Source organism: Lissotriton vulgaris, chromosome 10 (genome assembly GCF_964263255.1).
Source record: "Lissotriton vulgaris chromosome 10, aLisVul1.2, whole genome shotgun sequence".
Lineage (NCBI taxonomy): Eukaryota > Metazoa > Chordata > Amphibia > Caudata > Salamandridae > Lissotriton > Lissotriton vulgaris.
The window spans coordinates 252,573,734-252,597,339 of record NC_141698.1 but is presented as its reverse complement, the minus strand read 5'-3'; positions in this window follow the sequence as shown (position 1 = coordinate 252,597,339).

Sequence of the window (23,606 nt, the reverse complement as noted above, 5' to 3'; positions counted from 1 at the left end):
TTTAAAAAGCAAAGTGCAAGCACATTGCAGGTGAAATCTAAAAAGGACCGGTATGGCTTTTTTTTTTTTACATAAGCTACAATGGAGCTATTGAGAGCCAGGCCCAGCAAATGAGTGAAATGTTCACCTGGTAAAAGAGAATTCATCAATGATACTATATGCTGATCTGCTCAACAACGCCTACCGGGAAAAGGATTCCTATTCATCAACACAAAAACACCTTTAAGGCTTAGCATGCCTACAGTGTGAAAAGCCAACTCACACTTTTAAATACACTAGAGGAATCAGCATGGTGTTGTATGCTATTTATTTATAGGTTTATATAGCGCTGGAATCGACTCCCGGAGGAGTATCTCTGCGCTCAATTCACCTAGCAGGTAGAAGGAAATGCTCTAAAGATTTTAAAGGGAAGCTACATTTGAAACAGGACATTTTTCAGCAATTTCCTAAATGCCAGATGGTTAGTGCAAAGCCTAAGGGTAGCAGGTAGTTTGTTCCAGAGACATGGGCCCTGATAGGAAAGAGCCTTTCCGCCCAGTCTCGCCCTCCTGATTGAGGGGATTTGTAGTAGGGGCTGATTACTGGAGCGGAGAGCACGTGTTGGGTTGTAGGGAACAAACTTCTCTGCCAAATATGTGGACCCCAAGTTGTGTATACCCTTGTGGATGATACATCAGGTCTCGAATCGGTAACTAATGAAGCTGGTCCAGAAGGGGGCGTGAAGGAGATCTGGGGGGGGGCATTCAAAACCAACCTCGCGGCGGTATTTTGAACCACCTGGAGCCTACTGAGTAAACTGTCGTTAGCTGATATAAGTAACCCATTGCAATAGTCCAGGCCACTGAGCACCAGGGCCTGAACGAGGGTTTTTCTAGAGGGGTCTGGTAATAACGGAAACACTCTTCTGAGTAGTCCAATTACGTGGAAGCAAGACCCGGCTGTTTGATTTACGTGTTCTTTTAGGGACAGGCCTTGATCCAGCCGGACACCCAGGTTCTTCACTACCTGCTTAGGGCTGGGGACGAGGCCGAGGTCTAATGGCCACCAGTCCGGGGTCCATAGCAGGGTGGCCTCCCCAAAGAGCATTATCCCGTCTCGTGAAAGAAAGGAAGTGACAAAGAGAAGGAGAGAAAAACAGAGATAAAATAGAGAAAAAAGAGAACAGTAGAGAGGAAAAGTGAGAAAGCCATTAGGACAGAGAGAAAAAAGAAGAGGGTAAATGAAACAGATAGGGAGTGAGCGAGTGTACAAAGGAGGGGTACAAGAATGATTTGGAGAGAAGAAAACAGATATAAACATAGTGTGAGAGGAGGAGCGGATAATGGGAAGAGAAAAAGAATGGAAATGGAGAATGAAAAATAAAATTTGAGAGAAAAGCAGTGAGAATGTGTGTGTATAAATAGCAGAACAATATTGAGTGGTCTGATATCATGGCATCCACGAGACAGTGAAATGGATGCTTGTTAGGCCTCATACAAGAAACAAAAGGTAACTTGCCTGAGGCACTGGGCTGCAATACAGCTGACAGGGCTTCTCTTGCCTCCACTGTAAGATGGCACAGATTCTGCTTGGCTAATCATAGTGCACAGATGTGAGGTTGCTAGTGAGCAGCCATCTTATTCCTTGTGGCCGTGGTTCCGTTTAACATGGCAGCAAAAAATGAATTGATGGCCTGGCCAATCTCCAATTAGCCAAAGAGAGTCTAATGGCTTTCTGCTTGCACCCAGGGGAGGCAGAAGTTAGCATATGTTCAATGGTGCTTTTTTTTCTTAAAGGGTGTATGCACATTTTCGCTTGTAGGAAAATGGAAACGATTTGTGCAAAGCAAACAGTAATACATTTAAAGAAGAAGCGCAGGGGTAAGTCCAAGGGCTCTGAAACGAGAACCTCAATTGCTCAGACCCAGTTGGATGCCATTACCTGAAAGGGTCATTTGCAAAAAAGGGTACTGGTGTTGGCATGTGGATTGATTTGTATGTACAGGTAGTTTGACAATTACTCCTTAATTTATGTCAGGGCAGTAATTCAATCCTTGCAAACCCGGTTTACAAAACAAACTGAAAGTAGACAATGCCAGTCGTACATGCCTGGCATAAAAGCAGTAAACAGACTGTGAATGCTACTCTTTTAGTGGGCATGGTGGCCTGTGGGCTCTCTAAAAGCACTGTCATGTTTTAACGGTAAAATGTTGTATAAAAACATGAAATGCACCTATGATACGTCAAGAGCTGTGGTAAATAATGTTGAGGTATGCTCTTGCGGAGTAGATTTGGGCTCCTTTCTCGTTCCTTTCGGTCTGTGCTTTTTAGGGAGCTTGAGGGATAAAGGAGTTAGTCAGTCAGTCAGTCAGTCATAAGCTTTTATTCGATATTCAGAGATATCTTATAAGCACATTTCAAAATACGATCAATACAGTGTACAAAAAATCATTGCCACAAGAAGTCAGTATGAAATATTAAAAGAGATAAAAGGATATAAAAGTCCGTTAATAAGTTAGCTAAAAAGAGAATTAAACAGCTACTGACAATCTCTTACATCGAATAAGCCAAAACTGCTTTAAAAATTTAGCTAATCCACACACAATGGGGGGAGAGGTGTCCGTGCTTAGGATACGCAAGGCTACTAAATGACTGCGTGTGCCCATATTACGGCAGAGTGGTTTCAGCCAGAAGCTCCTAGGCCTTGCATAATCCGGGCATTCAAATAAAACATGCGCAATGGACTCAACCTTACTCGGGCAACATGCACAGTTGGGAGAAGTACGGTCCGCTATTGCCCATTTTGATACCAGAGCACCTAGCGGGAGGGAACCAACTCTGAATTTAAAATAAAGAGCTCGGTCAAAGGGGAGAGTGATCAAGTCCAGATAGGGTTCAGTAGCCACAGTGTCTTTGATTTGTAAAAAGGCGGCAGTGGACCTGCAGTGGTTGGAGCTAGTGATTAGACGCTCCGCAGTCCATTTCCAATAAAGCGCCTTGACAACTTCTTTTGGGGGGGCTGAACGGGATGACCAGCAATCTCCTAGTCCGATATTCTCCAAAAGCTTTTTGGTGTCATTTAACCATCTTATCTTGGCCCAACCCCCCTGGCTCATTATATCTCCCAGGGCATCAGCATAGGATTTTAATTCTTCGCACCTCCAGATCCGTGTCCACAACAGGAGTGGGCGAAGCTGGGCCTGTTCTTTGATGTTTTTGCATCCCGTGTCCATCCACACTGGTACTGACGGTGTGCTCAGTGGAACAGAGATGAAGGATTCTAAAAGCTTGCTCTCTGCTGTGACTAGGGCGTCCAGTCGACAGTGGCCCCACAGTTCTGCCCCATACAAGGCTGAAGTCGCTACTTTGGCCTTGTAGATGTCGAGTACTGGGGTAGTTGATCTTCTAGTTGAGGCCCTGTATTCCCTCATAAGAGCTCCTCCTACTCTCCTGTGGTTAAGCACCATTTTTTCGATGTGGTTTGCCCAAGTCATCCTGTCCGTAATCCGGATACCAAGGTAGTCGAATTCGGCTACCTTCTCTAGGGGAATAGAGTTGAGTGTAGGTGGGCGGCCCAATTTTTTAGGTGGGTTAACAACTAAGTATTTCGTTTTGTCCACATTTATTATTAGCCCTTTTGCATCACAGAACTCCTGGAATCGTGTTAAAAGTTTCTGTAGGCCTTGTGGGGTCTTCGAAATCAGGAGCGTGTCGTCCGCAAAAAGCAGGGTTGGAATGCGGACACCTCCAAGACAGGGTGCGTCGGCTGGTTCTTGTTGAAGATGTTTTACCACCCCATTCAGATATAACGAGAATAGGGTGGGTGCCAAGACGCAGCCCTGTCTTACGCCCCTAGACACTGGTATCTTTTCAGTGAGCTCTCCGTTTTTCCCCCAGCGGACCTGTGCAAAGGTGTGGTCATGAAGGCTTATGAGAAGGGACAAGATGTAAGGTGGTAGTCCCAACTCACGAAGGACCCTCCAAAGCTCTTCCCGGGGAACTAGGAGTTAGGTATCAGTTCAAATTCACAATTAGAGTGCAAAACATTGGTTTACACAGTAAAGCTCTAAGTCGAAAGTCAGGTTAAGTATAAATTTATTACAAATTCTAAGCCAGTGTAATATAAATCAGTCTCAGTAACATTAAATAACAATACTAAATAATCAAAGGACTTCCAACTCTACAAGTAAAGGTAATTTTCAATAAGAAGTAACCAATGAGAATTCCAATTGCGATGGTACAGATCAACAAGAATACGGCCTGATGGGGAGATTGAAAGTTCCGAATTTCCTTTGATGGTGCATTTGGGTCTCTAATTCCTACACTAAAGAATACTAACCTAAATCCCAAAGAGATTCATTAGGTAAAGTAAGATGTCAGCATGAAAACTTCAGTAGAAGCTTTCTAAAGTAAAGTGTCACTTAGCATGTGGCCACACAAAGAGATAACGCAAAGAACACAAAGGTCTAAACCTCTGCTTGCCCAAAATGCCTCAAAAGGATTCTGCATCTGTGTTAGAGTTTGCTCCTGAGTCTACTCTGAGATCTGATGCTGAATCTGCTCTGAGCTATAGAACAACAACTAGTTTTACCTTCAGATACCCTTCTAAATCAGGATGAAAGTCCCAATTAAGACTCTTCTTCGAACAACATTCTCTCTGGCAAGTGGACCCATAATTCTTCTTTCTTCGGAAAACACCATCATAACGCTCTTCTTTGATCTGCATTCTTGACAACAACCTTGAATCTCGGTCTTTCTTTCCACAGGGACAGCAGATCTCCCCTTTGGCCATTACATTATTTGCCCTTGACTCCCTTAACGATTCTTATCTGTTCATTTACAAAGAGCTCTTCTCATCCATAAGATCATCATACCAGGCACCCGGAGAGGGTAGAGGAACACTATCTCCAAGAAAACAGTCACCTTCAGGGTTAAGCATTGCGAAATCCAGTGCTTAAGGCCTCTAGGCAAGCTAAGAAAATCAGGATTTCAATTTAGATTATAGTTTAATAAGTGCTAACACAGGAGCAGTCATATTATACTATAAAGGCAACTTTTCGCAAATACATGTCCCATTACATATCAAAACAAAACATTTTCATATGAATACATATAATCTGGAACTCGTAATTGATAAGTAAAAGCATTATTAAACACATATATAAAATGTTGTTAGACAAAGGTGAAAAGGAGCATATTGTTTCCACATATATATAACTTAATTCCAAATACACTGAGACACAGAAAGCAATCACATCCAATAATATTCATCAGGGAGTCTTGTTCATCTATTTCATATCCGCTTTATTGAAGTTTGTTACTCATGTAAATCAGCCCAGCCAACGCGTTTCACCTAAAAAAGGACTTCATCTGGGCCCCAAAAATTAAAAGACACAAAATAAGCCCTATATCTTACATGTATACATATTACAACATTTATACTACACTTAGTTGATAGTGCCTCATAATACTTATTCAACACCCAACACAAGACTTCCTACCTATGTACAATCTAATTATAAAAGAACGATTTGGTTTGTTTTTATTTTAAATATGTTCATATCTTTAGCCATATAATTACTTTCCAAAACCTTATATGACACATTTCACGTAACTTATCAAAACTCAAAATTTACCGATTTTGACACAGATCATGTAGGAAGGTGGAATCTGACTACATGGTTGCCCCCACTTTTTTCTGGTGTTTTGATGGTGTTTGACTTAGTTTGGCTAGGATCCTGCTATTCAGGACCCCAGCCTAGCTGCTTCCTCTCAAAATGGATTCCATCACTTTAGGTACATTCCAGATTGGTTACCCTTGTGAGTCCCTTGTATATGGTACCTTAGGTATCAAGGGCATAGGTACCCCAGAGGCCTACCAGGGGCTGACGCATGTATTATGCCAACCCTGGGAACCCTTCCAAAATGGCACCACAAGTCTGCTACTGCAGCCTGGGTAAGGTGGTGCTTGCACCTCTTACTAAGAAATAGGTTACCTATATCTACCTTTAATCACTGACACATATAAACCTATAAGTCACTCTATGGCAGACTTTATCAATCCTAAAGCCAGAGTACTTGGTTTTTTTGTGAGAGGGTGCCCAAGCATGAGCTGAGACCCTCTGCAGCTTTCGGAATCTATTCCCTGAGGCTGTTCTGTGATTCAGCCAGACCATATACTCTTAAGTGCATTATGACCTCGTGGTAAATGCTAACTTTGGAATGGCTGCATGGAAACATGTCGTGTTTGGTGTCAAACACTTTGGAATCCTACCCCCCTGCCAGTCCTGGTGGCGGGGGTAGAATTCCACCCTTCTGGAGGGAGAAGACATGTACACACTTACCTGAACGGAAATAGTTTAAAAGAGCCCCAGCATCACAAAATGTATGCTGCAGCCACAAACACAAGTCTGACCTCCTGCTGCTGGATGAAACTCCAGCAGGGTAGGCCTGGACAATAGGCTTACTGTCACAGGGAGGTGTAACCACCTACCCAGACAGGCTTTAGTGTATTGGGGCTGGGTGGGTGCATTCAGTGAATGCTTTTCAGACAGTGCTGGAGGCACACTTGGTGTCCCTGTGCATACCCCAGTTCAAACCGGTTGCAGGGGCACTCAGCCCCTGCTCTGGCGCAAAACTGGACAAAGGGGAAGGGGTGTAACTACCCCCTCCCCGGGTCCTCCCATAGGTGGAACCCTAGAGTAAGTCCAACCCCTAAACTTAGTATAAGTATAGAAACCCAGTCCTTAAGACTTTAGATTATACCTGGACGAAACTCTGCAACATATATCCTGGAACTTCGACATTCTATTTCGACTAGAAGACGGAAGAATCTCCCTTGGGGTCAAGGAGTGACGCCCCTGTTCAAACAGGCACCAAAGAAGCATCTTGCCGGTCTGAATTTCCAAGGCTCCCGCTGGATCCCAAAGGATTTGTGACGCAGGACCCATACTTCCAGACTACACTGAGGCCGATACAAGATCACAGCAAAGCTAAGACCAACAGTTTCAATTTATAATCTTTATTCGGTACTTAAAAAGACACCATAAAAGCACATATACAATATACACACAAATGTTATAAAAATGAATTTCTGTTAAAAAGAGATAAAAGTTAAGTTTGGCTAAAACCATATTTCATTAGACTAGTGGGGAAGGGAGTTCATTTTTAAGGGGTCAGGTAATGTTAAAGTCCAATTTCTCTAGTGTTCCTTAGCCGCAGTGCTACCCGGATAAAGTTTATAGTACAGAATAGTGTGTAAGCGTCTTCAGCTTCCTGTAGGAACTTCAAGGCCAATTTTGCTTGTCTTAACTTTGATTCTTTCAGAATCCCCACTAGGAACTTGCGTCTTGGGACTGAATAAAAGGAACACAATAAAACAAAGTGAAGGGTATCCTGCGGAGACCTATTGTCGCAGCCGCAGGTACCCTTCTCCTCCACTGTGTGAGTGAACCCAGCCGGAACCGCAAATAGGTGATGGAGCATGTTAAGTCTGAAACGAGTCATATAATAACGATCCTGAGCATTATACATGACCCTCAGATATGGTTCCATTCCTTGCTTCGCTGTAAGTTTACAGTAAGATAAAACAGTGGGTTTGTGACTTTCACTCTCTGCCCTAATTGTCCGTAACCGTTCTGAAAAAAGTTTTTTTACCATTGTTTTGCTCTCAACAGTTAGGGATTCTGGGGATGTGAAGTGGTTTGTACAGTCAATCTCTTCTAGCGAGTCCTTAACGTACTTCAGCCAGGGGATATTGTGTCCTTTATCACGTTTGAGGCAATCCATTATAATTTGTCTTGTTAAAACCGCCTCAGGGTTAGTCCATATTTTAACCCAAGCCAGGAGAGGTTTGACTTTAATCCGGTCTTCTATAAATGGCTCTCCGACTTCCTCATGGATAATGTAGGCCGGGAGGCTCTGGGGCGCTTTCAGGATTCTTCTCAGGAATTTATTTTCTTCTACCTGTATTTGCTGTACTTTGTTGTCTATGAAACCCCATACTTCCGCACCATAGGTTACCTTCGCACAGCAAATTGATCTGTACAAATTTAGTATTTGCTCTGGGGACCACCTTCCCAGTCTTGGAGTGTCCTGTATTCCGCAGTTGGTCGACCGGAGCAGTCGGCGGAACCCCATTTGAAAACAACGAACGATTTTACTATGGAACCCAAGTGACCCGTTTTTCCGTAGTCACCTTAGGCTGACGAGTGTAGCCGACGGAATCCCATCTAAAGATACCCGCATTTTCCCTTGAAGGACCCCATTTGCCTTTACTTGACCCGACCGCTCCGTCTTCATCTGCGACACCTAAGGCATCTGATTAGTGTTTGAAGGACTCCCATTAACTGACGTTTTAAAATACAGTAACGCGATGGACTCCCTTCTTGATTGATAGCCAATAGGACTTCATTTAACTGGTGGTAGAATCTACAACAGCGACACACCCCGTAAAGTACAATCGTTTTGAGATTACAACGGACAATCACCAGCCGCTTTAAATCGTCGGACATACGGCTCTTGTGAGATACATTCTTGAACATTTTGCCTTTAAATCAAACTTCACCAGAGGAAGCCTATCTGAGAACGAATACCTTGGTAGTGACTGGTATCCATTACCCTCTGGCGATGTGAAGTCATTTATTTCTATCGTTGCCTGAAGTCAGTTAAATAAAGCAAACAGATTTTATTCCTGTTCCCCACCCAGTATACTGCCCCAGCCCTGACGAAGGTGTGGCCCCATTGGCCTTTCACCGAAACGCGCGTCGGCACGTGTTTCCAGGAATACGGCACTTTGTCCTAACTACATCAGGACCCGTATTAATATCAACTGCCTGGAATAACCTCCCGATTTAGGCAACATATTGACCATCTATTGTTGCCCACGCCAGGACTAGAAGAATGAATGGACGAATGAAAGTTGATAGATAGAGTAAACTTTCTTGTGAGTAAGTGTGCTAGTATGGTTGAAGTGTGGTCAGTACTGGGTAGGTCTTAACTCAGTTCAAAAAAATGTTTTGTGCCCCCGTAGTATAATATATTTCTTTCTCAATTGTATATGTTGTTCCTCCTGTTCCTAAAGTATCACCCTGAAATCGAAAGCACTATTTAATCTCTACATGTTTATCTTTTGAAAATCAAAAAATATATTTAAAAGAAAGAAATAAAATATATATATATTTTTCTAATATATCTTGTTGAGTTTATTTGGATTGACTTTGTGTTTGTTCTGTGCAGTTTCAGCTTCTGGGCTAATCACCCCCCCTTTTATAATGTTTGGATCCTCTAGCTAGGGCCCTTATAACCCCAGGCAGGGTGCCTTCTTTCATTCTTTTTACAGTTAGTCCATATTTTTTACCCAAGCCAGGAGAGGTTTGACTTTAATCCGGTCTTCTATAAATGGCTCTCCGACTTCCTCATGGATAATGTAGGCTGGGGCGCTTTCAGGATTCTTCTCAGGAATGTATTTTCTTCTACCTGTATTTGCTGTACTTTGTTGTCTATGAAACCCCATACTTCCGCACCATAGGTTACCTTCGCACAGCAAATTGATCTGTACAAATTTAGTATTTGCTCTGGGGACCACCTTCCCAGTCTTTGGCCGTACCCCATGATGGCTCCTGCTGACGCCGCCAGTTTCATTGCGTGTTTCTCCACCAAAGGTTTGAAATTAAGATGGTTGTCGAACAGTACCCCCAAATATGAAAAAGTCTTGACCTGGTCAATCTTATATGATCCAATGTGATAAGTAAAGTTCCCCTTTTTTATTAGCCCTGTTGACATGATATAGGATTTTTCCAGGTTTGTCGATAAATCCAGTTTGTCCATGAACTCGGCAAAACCTTCAATCAGCTTTTGTAATCCTAGGGGGGTTCTGGCTAGCAGTACCGCGTCGTCGGCATAAAGTAGTACCGACACTACACGATGACCAATTTGGGGCGAATCCACCTTTAGTTTGAGGAGTTCTTTTTCCAGGGAGTTAATATATATGGAGAAAAGGAAGGGCGCTAGGATGCAACCCTGCCTCACTCCACTGGTGCAAGCAAAGGGGTCGGTCTTGTTTCCCTCTTGGTTGTACCTCACGCTTGCAGATGTATTCCAGTGTAGAGATTGTAGGGTATCCACAAGGGGTTGATCCACTCCTAATTCTATCAGTAATGACCATAGCTTTCTTCTGTTTACACGGTCAAAAGCCGCGGAAAGGTCCATGAACCCCATGAAAATGGACCCCTTGCCAGCGATGGTATATTTTGCTGCCAGAAGATATAAATTCAAACATTGGTCAGTGGTGGATCTGCCCTCCCTGAAGCCATATTGGATGTCTGAGAAAACCTGGTGCTCCACTGCCCATTCTTGCAGACGATGTAAGATGACTCGCCCCAGTACTTTCGCAGTCACGTCAATGAGAGAAATGGGGCGATAGCATTGAGGGTCGTCACGGTTCCCCTTTTTGTAGATCGGAACTATGGTTGCTGTTGACCAAGAACAAGGCAATCCTGCCACCACTGCCTCATTCAAAACCCTCGTTAGCAACGGAGCCCACAGATCGGTTTTACTTAGGAAGAGGTCAGGAGGCATTCCATCCGGGCCGGGTGCTTTGTTTTTACTAAGCCCTGCTATTCCCATTTCAACTTCTTCCAGGGAAAAATCCAATTTTACGGGCTGTGTTAACCTTGGTTCGTCGCCCTGAGTTGATGTCCTGTGTGGTTATAGAGGCTCTGGAAGTGATTCTGCCATTGTTCTGGTAAAATGGTATTAATTATTTTTGGTGCTTTTTGGTCCTGGAAGCATGGGGTATTGATAACCTTCCAGAAGCCCTAAATGTTCTGCCTTTCTGCAGCGTCCCTTAAGTCCTCCCAAGCTTGAATTTGTAGGCTCTTTTTGCGAGTGTTCAAAGCTTTTTTATATTCAGATCTATTCTGTGCTATTATAAACTTGTCCCTTGGTTTAGCATGGAGGCTAAGTTTCAGTTTTTTATGCGCCTTAGTACAAAGGGAATCGAACCAGCGGGGGGTGGAGGGCACTTTGCCAGTTTTGGAGGTCTTCAGGAGATTATTTACGTGGCATGCGATTTCTTCAAATGCCCTGACCACTAAGGCTCCTTCCGCCCTGGGATCGAGGCATGTATTTATTGCATTTAGACCCTCTGTTATCAGTTTTTTATAAAATCTGTCCCCCTCAGTCCTGGCCCACTTGATTCTCCTTCCTTGATCCACTGCCTTTTCTATCACGTCAGTTCTCTTTGGGCCTGTTTTAAAATCAAACCCTTTTATGGTGAGTTTCACCGGGTTATGGTCGCTAAAGATGCTTGCGTCTATTGCCATTTTACTGATGTTTCTTTTTAGTACGGGCGAGACTAAGATATAATCAATATAAGACTGGCAACCTCTGCCTCTGAATGTTGGGTTGAGGTCTCCATTTTCGCCCAGCTCAACAAGATCCAAAGTTTGTACCAAATAGTGCCTTTTCATTAGTCTCTCAAGGTCCCATCCCTCTTTTACATGAGCAAAATGCGGCCCTTTCACAATGGTGCATCTTGACCAATCTTTATTAAATGGTTTTAATTTGTCACAAAGGTGACAGTTAAAATCCCCCAAAAGTATTAAACTTGGGGCGTTTGGTGTCTTGTTTAAGGTAATCAGTTTTTCTAAACAGGAGTCCAGTTCATTGACAGCGCTCCCTTTGCCATCGTAGCAACAGCATTGTACCAGTTAAGTAAAAAAAGGTTTAGTCTTTTGAATCGAAACCTTACTACTTGTAAGTTGTGTGAGTCCCAATTAAGATTTGACCATGTTCCCTGGATGTGTAAGTTAACATATATTACTAGTCCACCACTAGCTCTCCCTGATGATACCTTTTTAGCCGGGACAGAAAAGCATTTGTATCCCTCTAGGCTATAATCATTTGGTTCAGCAACCCATGTTTCTTGCAGGCATATGATTTGAAATGTATTTATGTAGTTAAGCCATTCTTGGGATTCAAATTTGGCCGCTAGTCCTGCTATGTTCCAGGATACAATTTGTAGGTTTTTGTGAGTATCCACCCTGGGTAGTTCTGTTAGTCCTCTTAATGGGTACACTGCCTGATCTGCTTCTGTGGTTGGTGTATCAGTGCGGAGTTGTGGGCTGCTATTGGTAGCTAATCTACTTTGTTCAGTGGTTATCCTATGATCTGGAAGTTTTGTCAAGTTGCATCTTCCCCTACTGGATTTTGGAGTCTTTTTACCATCTCCCTTGCTATCTGCGGGTCCTGTCCTATTCACAAGGCCTATTCCTATTCCTGTTGTCGACAGTCCTTCCTCCCTTGGCCTTATGGGTGTAAAAAGTGGATATCCCCATACATGTCAATCGACCTCTTCAAGGGCGCTAAACCTGTTCCAGTGTGCGTGCTGCATTAGAAAGGGATCGTAATTTGGGGTCGCATGATATGGCATTTGCCACTGGGCCGGTCTATATTGGGGTTCCATTTGGTAGATCCTATTCATCGGGAATCTATTTCTCTGCACAGGTCTTTGAGGTGCATAGGGGTAGACGTAAGATAAATGTACAGGGTGGTTTTGTGAGTGGGCACTGCTAGGGGGTGCATTGCAAATAAAGTTAACAGCTGCAATGTCTCTAAAATTCACTGTTATTATATCCCCTGCTATTGTTTTTGTTCCTCTACCGATCCACTCCCCCCTTCTTACTGAGAGAATTTCTCCATGAATATTGGGGGGAAGTGGTCTGTGTATTTGTAACCACTGTGCACATTTGTTTTTTAGCTCCACTTGTGTTTCCCTTTTGCCCTCTCTTAGGGGTGGGACTCCTGTCAACATGACTACGAAGGGCAAAGCTTCAGGAGGGAGATTAATTGTCCTAAAACGGGTTGATGTTTTGTTTTCTGTAGCCTTTGCTGGTGGAGTCGGGTTTGTCTTAGGGTTAACTTTTGGAGTTTGATCATTATTTCCATGTGTTGTTTGAGCAGTTCCTTGACATGGTTTGTTTGTTTGGGAAGTTGTTTGTCTATTGGACTTACCAGTATTCGGTGATGTGATGTCATTTTGTGCATCTTTTATATTCATTTGTGATGCTCTAGGGGGGTTATTTGATGCCAGTTCCGTTGTTGGGATAGCCTTGTCTTTTGTTAGTTTTTTAGTTGGGCCCCCATCCTGTTTTGCTGTTCTTGTTGAGGCACCGTCTTGTGCTGATTGACCTTTAGGGCCAACACCCTTGTTGTTTAACAGAGATGTTAGCCTATCAATTTTGGCCATGAGGGGTTTAATCAGTGCGGTGATGGTATGTTCTAGGTCCGTTTTAAAGTCAGCCACCATGTTGGTAATCCAGCAGGGTATTCCTGGTGTGGGCGGATTTATAGGTGTCACCAAGTTATGGTTTGTGGTTTTGCTTTGGCCTTTTTTTCCTCCGCATTTCGATCCTTCCCTGGGCCATTTGTTTTCCATGGTGTTTAATTTCCTCTTTTTTTTGTCTGAGTCCGTTCGCTCCCTCCTAATTTCGGTGGGAGCCTGGGCGCACGGGAGATCAACAAAAGAGGAGGGAGTAATAGCCAAACTAGTATCAGGGTTTTCTGCGGGGTCTAGGGTGACTACAGATAGGTTGATAAGTGCTTCCTGTGTGTCTTGGACAATAGTCACAGGTGGTAGAGACATCCTTCTCTCCGTGTTTGCAATAGCATTAGATACCGCCCCTATTGTTTGTTTCAACATCTTATCAATGGCGGTTAGTGTTGGTAGTGGTTGTGGTGGATCCGTTTTCGATTTTGTACTTGATCTTAGTGTAGGCATCTTTGGCTTTTTAACTGGCTTCCTCATAATATGTCGGAAGAGAATGCAGTGTCAATAGCTTAAATTAGCCAAGTGATATAATGCACAGGTAGGTACCTTGTTAGCGCGATGCCTTAGGTGACTTTAGGGGGGAGGCCCAGCCCAGCCTCTTCTGGCCGCAGAGGGCCGTAGAGGGCCCGCCCTTTGCCCGGGCTTCGCCCCGGGCGTCCCGCGACGCTGAGGGCTCGCTTGTTTAGTAGCCCCTCCCGGCGCGTCTAGCGCGTCAGGGAACGCGCAGCCGCGAAAGCTGCCGGGATCTGAAGTCCTGTAGCGGCGGCGCGACTGGTGGCGGCGTTTGCTGTGGTGTGTTGCAGCGGACCTTCAGGCTGCCGAGCCCCTTATGCCTCGAAACTCTTGTGCCTCGGTCCTCTCTCCTCTCGCTCCAGGTGCAGGTATGCTTGGCTGGTCTCCCCCGCTCCACCGAGGGCTCGCTTGTTTAGTAGCCCCTCCCTGCGCGTCTAGCGCGTCAGGGAACGCGCCGCCGCGAAGGCTGCCGGGATCTGAAGTCCCGAAGCGGCGGCGCGACTGGTGGCGGCGTTTGCTGTGGTGTGTTGCAGCGGACCTTCAGGCTGCCGAGCCCCTTATGCCTCGAAACTCTTGTGCCTCGGTCCTCTCTTCTCTCGCTCCAAGTGCAGGTATGCTTGGCTGGTCTCCCCCACTCCACCGAGGGCTCGCTTGTTTAGTAGGCCCTCCCGGCGCATCTAGCGCGTCAGGGAACGCGCCGCCGCGAAGGCTGCCGGGATCTGAAGTCCCGGAGCGGCGGCGCGACTGGTGGCGGCGTTTGCTGTGGTGTGTTGCAGCGGACCTTCAGGCTGCCGAGCCCCTTATGCCTCGAAACTCTTGTGCCTCGGTCCTCTCTCCTCTCGCTCCAGGTGCAGGTATGCTTGGCTGGTCTCCCCCGCTCCACCGAGGGCTCGCTTGTTTAGTAGCCCCTCCCGGCACGTCTAGCGCATCAGGGAACACGCCGCCGCGAAGGCTGCCGGGATCTGAAGTCCCGGAGCGGCGGCGCGACTGGTGGCGGCGTTTGCTGTGGTGTGTTGCAGCGGACCTTCAGGCTGTCGAGCCCCTTATGCCTCGAAACTCTTGTGCCTCGGTCCTCTCTCCTCTCGCTCCAGGTGCAGGTATGCTTGGCTGGTCTCCCCCGCTCCATCGAGGGCTCGCTTGTTTAGTAGCCCCTCCCGGCGCGTCTAGCGCGTCAGGGAACGCGCCGCCGCGAAGGCTGCCGGGATCTGAAGTCCCGGAGCGGCGGCGCGACTGGTGGCGGCGTTTGCTGTGGTGTGTTGCAGCGGACCTTCAGGCTGCTGAGCCCCTTATGCCTCGAAACTCTTGTGCCTCGGTCCTCTCTCCTCTCGCTCCAAGTGCAGGTATGCTTGGCTGGTCTCCCCCACTCCACCGAGGGCTCGCTTGTTTAGTAGGCCCTCCCGGCGCATCTAGCGCGTCAGGGAACGCGCCGCCGCGAAGGCTGCCGGGATCTGAAGTCCCGGAGCGGCGGCGCGACTGGTGGCGGCGTTTGCTGTGGTGTGTTGCAGCGGACCTTCAGGCTGCCGAGCCCCTTATGCCTCGAAACTCTTGTGCCTCGGTCCTCTCTCCTCTCGCTCCAGGTGCAGGTATGCTTGGCTGGTCTCCCCCGCTCCACCGAGGGCTCGCTTGTTTAGTAGCCCCTCCCGGCACGTCTAGCGCATCAGGGAACACGCCGCCGCGAAGGCTGCCGGGATCTGAAGTCCCGGAGCGGCGGCGCGACTGGTGGCGGCGTTTGCTGTGGTGTGTTGCAGCGGACCTTCAGGCTGTCGAGCCCCTTATGCCTCAAAACTCTTGTGCCTCGGTCCTCTCTCCTCTCGCTCCAGGTGCAGGTATGCTTGGCTGGTCTCCCCCACTACACCGAGGGCTCGCTTGTTTAGTAGCCCCTCCCGGCGCGTCTAGCGCGTCAGGGAACGCGCTGCCGCGAAGGCTGCCGGGATCTGAAGTCCCGGAGCGGCGGCGCGACTGGTGGCGGCGTTTGCTGTGGTGTGTTGCAGCGGACCTTCAGGCTGCCGAGCCCCTTATGCCTCGAAACTCTTGTGCCTCGGTCCTCTCTCCTCTCGCTCCAGGTGCAGGTATGCTTGGCTGGTCTCCCCCGCTCCACCGAGGGCTCGCTTGTTTAGTAGCCCCTCCCAGCGCGTCTAGCGCGTCAGGGAACGCGCCGCCGCGAAGGCTGCCGGGATCTGAAGTCCCGGAGCGGCGGCGCGACTGGTGGCGGCGTTTGCTGTGGTGTGTTGCAGCGGACCTTCAGGCTGCCGAGCCCCTTATGCCTTGAAACTCTTGTGCCTCGGTCCTCTATGCACTCGCTCCAGGTGCAGGTATGCTTGGCTGGTCTCCCCCGCTCCACCGAGGGCTTGCTTGTTTAGTAGCCTCTCCCGGCGCGTCTAGCACGTCAGGGAGCGCGCCGCCGCGAAGGCTGCCGGGATCTGAAGTCCTGGAGCGGCGGCGCGACTGGTGGCGGCGTTTGCTGTGGTGTGTTGCAGCGGACCTTCAGGCTGCCGAGCCCCTTATGCCTCGAAACTCTTGTGCCTCGGTCCTCTCTCCTCTCGCTCCAGGTGCAGGTATGCTTGGCTGGTCTGGTGTCTCTAACAAATTTCCCGGTCCAGCCGCACGCAGAGCTCTCCCCGCTAAGACCCACAGCCCTCACGAGTGATATGGAACCAGAAATCCTGGACACTGTGCACATTTGCTAGTGCACCTACTTCCAGAGCTTTCCTGAAGTTGTGCATTGGGCTTCTTGTAGGCCAAGCCCTGAGCACTATCTGCACCGAAGAGTGTGGGCCTACACTCCACGAGTGTTCTGTGAGCCTGCTTCTGGCATTTCTGCTTGAAGCCCCTTTGTGATCCCTGGTCCGTCAACTGATGGGTCCCCTGAAGGAAACTCTTCTGTTTCTTGAAATTCCCTGTTTTCTCCTGATGTTCCCTGTCTCCCCTCCAAAGGGTGAGTCCCTCAGACCTTGCTGGTCTGCTCCGAAGCTAATCTTTGCTTTCTGCATGGATTGCTGTTGCCAAGGCTTGTTGGTCCAATTCGGATACTGATACCGCAGCACTCCACATCCTTTGTGGGACAGCTTGAATCCAGCTCCTGCTTACTGTCGACGCCTCCAGGTCCTCGTGGCTGAAGAGTCAAGCTTCACATTCTGCACATGAAATCACCCGACATGGGTGGGCATCTGCTCATCGCCTTCCTGGTCACTGGCTAGTGAGCCAGACTCTGTCCCCCCTGCTTTTAGGATATTTAGATCTCCGATCCACCCATGGATCCATCCGGACACTTTCCACTTGGACGCCTGCAGCACTGATCCGCAGCTCGCCATAGAAAACGACGACGAAATCCGACACGAAAAGACACCTATGCACCTGGCTGCCCTGGGTGAGGTAACTTGTGTACTCTGGTGCTCCCATGGGTGTTGAGTCTCGAACTGTCTAGTTCTAAAGGGGTTTGCTCCAAGTCCACTCCTACTTGTCCCTAATCTTTACAATTCTAATCGCAACTTTCTTCGTAGAAGTCAATGGTGATTCGCGGATGTGTTTAGACACTGCACTAGTCCCCGGGGGTCTCCTGCTTCACTACCTTGGGTGGTTCCTGGTTGCCCCAGCGATTCTACAGGCCCTAGGCCTCATCTCTATGTCCATCGTGGTTCTTATACCACTTTCTTAGTATATGGTTTTTGACGCCCCTATGGCTAATCATATATTGTGCTAATTTACTGTGTGCTAAATATGTTTACTGTATGTACTTTTGCCTCTAGCCTCATGAAGAGACTAGAGGGATGTGTTTAGATTAAATACATATATTTTAGATATATACCTGGTGTGGTTCTCGTTTCATTTGGTCATTCACAAGATTATAGACTTGTAAAACAAGCTGTTTTAAGTCATAAGTCATAAGTCAAATGCTTTTGTATAGCGCACATTTCACCAAAAGGTCTCAGGGCGCTTTGCAGTGAAAAACAGCATCCTTGGCGAAGTAAAGGGACTGAAGAGGAGATGTTAGTTAGGGAAGAGCCAGGTTTTTAGATTTTTACGAAATGCCAGGTGATTGGAAAGGGACAAAAGATGATGGGGCTGTTTGTTCCAGAGTAATGGAGCTATGTAGGAAAAGGACTGACATCCATTTTGCGATGTCCGAGCCTGTGGCTGAACTAGAAGGCGTTGGAACTGGATCTTAAAGCTCTGGATGGGCGATACCAGACCAGTTTTTTCGCTAGATATGTGGACCCAGTGCTATGAAGGAGTTTATGAGTCAGACTTAAAATTTTGAATTGGCTTCTCTGGCGGTTAGGCAGCCAGTGCAGTTGTTTGAGGCTGGGTATAGTGGCTCACCTAGGGGGCAGTCCTAGCACCAGTCTCGTGGCAACGTTCTGAAGAGTTTGTAATTTTGTAAGTAAATACTCATTGAAGGCGACAAACAGAGCCTTTCCGTAGTCTAAAAGGCATATAATTAGGCCTTGAACCAGAGGCTTTCTGGTTTCTAGAGGTAGCCATTTAAAAATGTTACGCAATTTATGCAAAATCCTGTAACAGACACCTGATACTTGATTGATGTGTGTTTTCATAGAAAGAGCGCAGTCAATCATGATTCCTAGGTCGCGTACCACCTCTTTAGTTTCGGGGCAAGGTCCTAGTTCTTGGGGCCACCAATCCTGTAACCTGACTTTCTTGGCCTTGCCAAAAAGTATGATTTCTGTTTTGCTATAATTAAGTTGGAGTTTATTTTCACACATCCATTTGCTGATGTTGATCATTCACTGTTTGAATCTAGTACTGGTTTCAGGGAAATCAGAGCTGCAGGTGATAAACACCTGAGTGTCATCGACATATGACACTGTAGTGAAGCCATATGATTTTATGATGAGGTTAAACAGCATGGGGCTGAGAATTGACCCCTGCGGGACTACCACGGTGAGAGGTGTTCTACTGGATACAAGGGTGTTGACCTTGATGTAAGTAAGGCGGTCCGCGAGATAGTTCTCAAACCAGGATAGGGCCTTGCCTCTGACATCAATCTCCCACAGCCGATGTTTGAGAATGCTGTGGGATATGGTGTCAAAGGCCGCCGATAAGTCCAATAGGATCAGAACGGCGGATTCGCCTTTATCTAGGGTAAGTGGGATATTGTCCACTATCTCAATTACTGCTGTTTCGGTTCCATGGGCAGTGCGGAACCCCGACTGAGAGGGGTCCAGAAGTGCATTTGCGCCAGGGTCGTATTAATGCTGTTTTTTTGTGGATTCCTGGACCTGCCCCTGTTGGTTTAGGAATGCTGAATTTTACAAGATAATGATCAGTCAAAATCATGGGCATAGGGGGTTCGCATGTTAGATTTGGCAAGCTGGTGAAAATTAAGTCTAGTGTGTGCCTTGCCTGGTGAGTTCAACCTAGTACCCTTTGCTTTAGGCCCAGAGTTTCCATGGTGGTAATCAAGTGGCTGGAATCGGGATCTAGAGTTAGTTCCGCATGGTGATTAAAATCTAGCAAGATGAAGTTTTCTGTTGCTAACACATGCAAAGGTATCGTTTCTAGAAGATAGTTGGCAAATTTAGCTTTTTCTCCTGGGGGTCTACATACCAGGGCTGCTTTCCCAAAAGAAGTCTTATTGAGCTTCATATTAATTACCAAAATTTCAAGCATTGGGTTCGAGAAGGACTCTAGCAAGGTGATATCAATGGGGGCCTTGGCTGCCACTGCAATGCCACCTCCTCGCTTTCCTTCTCTGTCCTGCTTGATTAAATTATATTCCTGGGGAAATGTGATGGTGATGTCAGGTGAGGCTTGGCTATGAAGCCATGTTTCTGTGAAGAAACAGATGTCAGGTTTGTCATTCTCCAGAAGGCTCCATAGCTCTAGAGCGTGCTTAGGGATTGATCTGGTGTTCAAATAAAGAGCTGTAAAAGATTTGGTATCCGTAGTGGTCCTGGTGCTAGTTATTTCTGAAGGTTTCACTAATGGTACCTTTTCCTGACCAATTTTGGACACCGACGTGGCGGGAGAGATTGGGGGTTCTTTGGAGGGAGTTAATAGTGTGGGGGATAGTGCTTTACATTCCTTCAAGACTTAGCCTGAAGGCTGCTCTCTACAGCTACCACTAGGATAGCTTTTTATATAGGTTGTATTTAACCCTACCATCAATAAGGGTCGTTTGGACTGGTACAAGGTGCCCACTAGAATAGTGGACAGCATATGCCAGGCCAACTTCTCACATTCCTGTTTAAATAATTTTAAAAAAGCAGGTCACTCACTTAGATTTATTTTTCAAAAACGCATAATGTCTTCATGCAGGACATATATGAGATGATTAGTGTATCATAAATGTTCCAGTTCCTATGTGTAGAATGGGGTAATACCATCTGGTGTAATCTACAATATGGAACACCCGAAATTACTGATCTGAAAATACCCAATGTATTTCACTGGTGGCATGAGAGTGACACAATCAAGGTTTTACATTCACAAGCTAATACCCCACTAAATTGTTGAAATTTCATATAGTACCAATCCCATGACCGCACACTCGTCACTCCACCAATAATTAAAAACTTTGCTGAAAATTCATTAGGCTCGGATTGTTTACCACCATCATTGAAAAAAGCCAGAGTTATTATGAACTATCAATCCTGTGTTCAAAAAGGTCCACACCTATTCTAGGGTTCCCTTACAAAATTCTGAGAAGGCTTCTTTGTCTTAATATCCATCATTTCTAGCTGGAACATCTGCTAGATTATCCATTCAATAATCAAACTCCTTTTTTAAATTAGTAACACATACCACTGCATAAATTTTAGTCCAACTATATTCTGATTCAAGCCTATAGTTATTGTTCCCCATAATAACAAGAGCGCTACTATCAATTCAGCTGCCTCATCCGAATCAAAGCTGTAAAGCGCTGGGAAAAGATCTGTGTTCTTTCACCCTCCGCAGTTATTAGAATTTAAATCCTTCATTAACCAATCCCATTTCAGTTAATAAACCAAGTCTAAATGTCCCCTTCCAGCTAGAAAACCTGCCAGTGCTATTATTCGTACCAAGTACATGCACATGAAATAAATGCAGATATTGGGAAGCGACTCTCCCCTAGGTCCGTTTGTTACTCGGACCAATCAACTACGTTCATTGCCCTATGTCTTCTATCACATGTCCTCCCAAAGCTTGCATGTATTTTCCTATTGTGTTCACATTTTTTACATCTGATGAGTTTTCATTCTAACCATACCAAATGTAACTCATAGTATACGGTAATACATAGCTAGCTAGTCAGACCCATGCATATTGTAATATCGTATCACATTCGTAGTATTCTCACCATTACTTCATGGTGGGCTTTTACCGAGGTTTCTGTGGTGTAGCAGTCTAGTTGCTAACCACCACATCACAGGCAGAGCATGACGGAAAGTGTGGCGGCCATTAGCCGGGATTACAGCACTGGTGCAATCAACCGGCCCCCCACTCTCCCTCTGTAAAATAAAGTAACTTCAGTCTCCCGCCCGTCTCCTGCTTCTTCTTTCACTGAGAGGGAGGCGCTTCTACAAATTGGCGACGTGGTGGTGCGCACCTCGATCCTACACGGTGCTTCATCCCCGCCGGTATCGGCGTTTTCAGCAGCAGTCGCATGTCCACGCGGCATTCCATACTTGGAGGGCAAGTGCAGAGTGCTCGGTGCAGGAAAAGCTGAAGGGGCAGTTTTATCCGGGTAGCCCACGCTGGAAAGTGCTGCCTACAGAATCCCAACAGTAAGTTCCTGCAAGGGGTCTTGTGCATGCTTTATACACCAGACAGTCTCCAGAGCCTCCTTTCACAGCCGGTAAACCTGCAGCACCTTCAGTCCTCTTCTCCTACCACCACGGTGAAGCATCTGTATGTCACCACAGGAGTGCACAAGTTCCCCAACACCACAGCTTCCTAGTGGAGAATCCAGAGCACCCTGGTGACGTTCTCAAGCCGACCAAGTCCTGACCCTAAAAGGCGCAGCATAAGGTGCCTACAAGCCCCTCCCGGCTGCGCAGTGCCACTTCTGCACACCACTACCGCCTGCCTACAGCACCTGCGTATTTCTGCAGCACTCCCTACTGCCCCCCAGGCCAGCCCATCTCCACAATATGTGCACAAACCTTCTCTCTCACCAACCCTGTTCCATTCCTGCCAAAACCAGGCGAACTGGCTAAGAAATGTACGGATTGTAAGGGGTACTTTGTGTATTATCTATCAGCCCTAGAAGATGAGGGAGAATAAGAGTTTTCCAGTAAACGTAGGAAGAAAATCCAGTTGCACACCTGGGGCCAGAGGGGTTTAGAGAGTGTATGACAACATGGTCAAAAAGACTAGGGCTCCCAAAGACGACAATGTCTTTCAGCATGCGTTGGAAGACTTGGACAGCCACTACCTGCCAGTCGTGTGTACTGCCATAGACCGTTATAATTTCTTACAAAGGAAACAAACTGACACTGAGTCAGTGGAGGACTATGTAGCTGAGCTGAAGAGACTAGCAGTGACTTGCAAATTCAGTATCCTTCATGATGAGCTAGTGAGGGATCATATTATAATGCACACAGTACATACTAGCATCCAAGAGAAGTTGTGGGCTAGGGGGGATGCTCCCCTCCACAAGATAATTGCCATTGTGAAAAAGTCAGAACTATCCAAAACGTGCGTGGCCACAGCCAAAAGAGACAGTGAGACAAAACCCACCGTATGCAGAGTGAGTGATCCTAAAGCATCTATCGACGACCTCCATCCACAGCAGGGACACAAATCAACAGGAAACCAGCACAGAAATCTACAGTTCCCAACAAGTCACCTAGCGACCACAAAGGAAGTTGCTACAGGTGCGGGAGCCATTCGCACATGGCTAATGATAGACGCTGTCCAGCCTTCTGAGTTAAATGCTCCTTTTGTGGGGTTATGGGTCATTTTGTCAAAGTATGTAGAAGGAAGCCTAGCCACGCAGTTGTTAAATGTGTCTTGTATGATTCAGACGCAGAGGGGACAGTGTCTTATGCATTAATGACCAAATCCTAGGTATTGATTGTAACCGCAGCAGGAAGTCATCATGTTTGTTAACCATTGGGGAAGTCCAAGTTTCCATAGTAGCTGATTCAGGGTCCCCATACACCAGCATTCAAAATTACATTTGGGAAAGTGACTTTGTCACATGTTAGGTACCTTCACCCCACTGACATCCACCCACCCACCTTTACTGATGAAAAAATTTCCATGGTAGGGTTTCGCCCACTTCACTTTGAATTCAAAGGGAGAACTACCATGGGTAAACTGTATGTGCCAGATAAAGGGCCCTCTGTGTTAGGGTGGGCAGACCAAGGGGCCTTTGGGATTCAACTCAACCCTAGTGGGGAAGCACAAGCGCTCATGACAGACAATCCACCAGCACCAGGGAGTATGAAACTCAAAGACAACTTTCCCTTAGTCTTCGGTGGCACCATAAGCAAACTCTCAAAATTCACACACAGAATTTGCCTAAAGGAAGGAGCCACACTGGTCTGCCACAAAGTAAGGAACATCCTGTTCAATTGCAGAGATGCAGTGCAGACGGAATTAAAGCGCCTGGAAGACAACGGCGTGATTGAACCAATTGAAAGCGCTGAATGGTTGGCGCCCTTGGTGGTGGCACGAAAACCTAATGGGAAGGTGCGCCTTTGCATTAATCTTAGGGAACTAAACAAGAACATCATAGTTGATAAGTTTCCGCTCCCAAAAATCTGCAAAATGTTAGCCCAGACCAAAGGGATCAAGTGGTTCTCTACCATCGACCTTACAGCACCGTATCATCAAATAGT